We start from the raw sequence: 2,868 nt of genomic DNA, 5'->3' as shown, positions 1-2,868 counted from the left end.
AGCTAGGTGTGCTGTAACAGGTAGCTTTTACTAATCCAAGAGGGGAAGGAGTACAAGATGGAGGAGTATTAAAAAAACAGCACCTTGAGCAAAACAGAATAGGCTTGTTGGCCCTTTTGATACTCTTCTAGTTTGCTTAATCCTAAATTACTGCCTAAATTTCAGGTGAGTTACTCACATGTTCATCTAGAGACTGATGGAGCTTTGGAGGCCTTTTGCTTGTTTCAGCATCACAAAAATGTCTCCCCTCACTCCAAGATGGAGTGTTCCCTTTTTATAATCTTTATGACCTCAACACTAAGTCCCAACCAGCAGCAGGCATTAGTTGAGGCAGACCAATCTTTTTAAAAGACATTAGCATCCCCAGATGGGGGGGGTCGGGGACAGAGAAAGAGAGCAGAGGACTTCTTCACAGGCATTACCTGAAGTGGTGTTTTTGGGACATCATGTGGGTGGGGGCCAGATCACTGATGAGGGATAAGATCAAGGCCATTAGAGACTGGCCAGCCCCACAAACTAAGAAGCAGGTCAGAGCCTTCCTTGGCCTGACTGGGTACTACAGGGGGTTTGTCCCCTCCTTTGGAACAACTTCCACTCCCCTGCATGAGCTGAAAATAAAGGACAACCTTGATAGGGTAGTCTGGAAGCTGGAATGTCAACAGGCGTTTGAGACCTTGAAGGCAGCCTTGATCAAACAGGCAATTTTAAGGGCACTGGACTATGATAAGCCCTTCTGCATGGCCACTGATGCCTCAGACACTGGACTTGGAGCTCCCCTCCTGCAGGAACACAAAGGGACATGACACTGGGCCTGTGTGAAGCAGCAAGTAGTTGCTTAGGATTCAGATTTGGCTGATTCGGTGATTCAAATAAATCACTGTCCTGATTCTGTTCAGACAATTTAGAGATTCAGCGCCGATTCAGAGATTCGTCCACAGGCTATACCGGCCATCCTTGATGACACTGGACAAAGCTGCCTCCAGCTGGTAAGTCTGTTGTGGTGGGTGAAGTGGGGAGGGAAGGGGCATGGGGGGCAGATCAATGCCCCAACAGCAAGGGAAGGATTGGGGCTGGGGCTGGGAGAAGCTGCCCAGCAGAGGCATGGGATTTGGGGAGTGGGGCTCCCACCACTGCACACCGCTGGACTGGGAGCTGCTCTTCTGGTACTTCCTCCAGTGGGTCTCACCACTGGTCTGGGAGGTCACGGGAGTGGGTGTATGCCCCTGGATGTGCACAGGGCAGGCTGGGCCAGGCTACACTCCGGGATGCTAGCCCCAGCCACCCTCCGCCAGGCTGTGCTCTGCAGGGTGGCAGAGTTAGGGCTGCATTCTGGGCTGTGGCTGTGGCTAGCTGCCCAGAGTGCAGTCCTACCTCCACAGGCCCCACAGAGCATGACCCAGCAGTGGGAGCTTGCCACTCGGAGCATAACCCTGACTCCACCCACCTCATGGAGTGCAGCCCAGAGGTGGGCGACTGGGGCTAGCTTCCCAGAGCACAGCCCTGGCTTCGCCCACCCTACAGAGTACAAGAGGGCGCGGGGGCTTACTGCCCGGAGTGCACCCTGGTTCCACCCCATGGAGTGCAGCCTGGTGGTGGGTGGCTGGGCCTAGCCTCCTGGAACACAGCCTGGCCTAGCCTGCCCTGTGCAGGTCCACGGGCACCTGCCCACTCCCATGCCCTCCCAGACTGGTGGTGAGGGCCACCGGAGGAGCCACCAGAAGAGCATCTCCCCGTCTGGTGGCATGCAGTGCCACGCAGTGGTGAAAGCCACCATCCCCAAGTCTCGCGCCTCCCTGCCCCGGCTGGGCAGCTTGTCTCAGCCCCAGCACCAATCCTTCCCTTACTGTGGGGCGTTGATCTGCACCCCCAAGCCCCTTTCCTCCCCCCTCCATCCACCACAACAGAATCACCAGCTGGAGGCAGCTGTGTCCAGTATCGTCGAGGACTGCCTATATAGTCTATGGCCGAATCTCTAAATCTCTCCAAATCAATTCAGAGGATTCCAGTTCAGTTTGGACTTTTTAATGGGTCTCCCGATGTGATTTGGATTTGGAGATTTGGCTGCCGAATTGGGCCAAATCTCCAGATAGAATCGGCTACCGAAGCTTCGCACAGCCCTACATGACACCCCATGGCTTACTTAAGCTGGAAGTTGATTCCCTGTGAATGAAACAATGCATAAACTAAGTCTATTCCATCTCGGAGGAAAGGCAGCAAGAGGGCACAGCAGCCCCCCTGGCTCTCCAGGGATCTAGCAGACCTCCTGAGGCTAAAAAGAAAGGCCTACAAAGGATGGAGGATGGGAGTCACCTCCAAGGAGGATTATTCTGCACTGGTCCGGTCCTGTAGGGAGCAGACCAGGAAAGCCAAGGCTGCAACTGAACTCCAACTAGCTTTGAGCATCAAGGACAATAAAAAGTCCTTTTTCAGATATGTGGGGGAGGAAAAGCAAGGGCAACATTGGACCCCTGCTAAACCAGATGGGACAACTGACAACTGACGCCCAGGAAAATGCCAACCTATTAAATAGGTACTTTGCGTCGGTCTTTCATCAGTCCCATGGGACGCCCATGCCCGCTACGGGACAGGGAAGTCTGGATGAGGGTGATCCCCTGCCCTCCATTGATGCTGACTTCGTGAAGGAACATCTTGAGAAGCTGGATACCTTCAAGTCAGCCAGCTCCTTGAGTACCCCGGGGGTGAAGATTGTCAGGGCCGGCTGACTTGAAGGGATCCAGCTTCTCAAGATGTTCCTTCACAAAGTCAGCATTAATGGAGGGCAGAGGATCACCCTCACCCGGACTTCCCGGCCCTGTAGCGGGCATGGGCGTCCCATGGGACTGATGAAAGACCGACGCAAAGTACCTA

Source organism: Alligator sinensis, unplaced genomic scaffold, assembly GCF_000455745.1.
Source record: "Alligator sinensis unplaced genomic scaffold, ASM45574v1 scaffold1258_1, whole genome shotgun sequence".
Classification (NCBI taxonomy): Eukaryota; Metazoa; Chordata; order Crocodylia; family Alligatoridae; genus Alligator; species Alligator sinensis.
The sequence above is the reverse complement of the archived record's forward strand: the minus strand, read 5'-3'. Positions refer to the sequence as shown.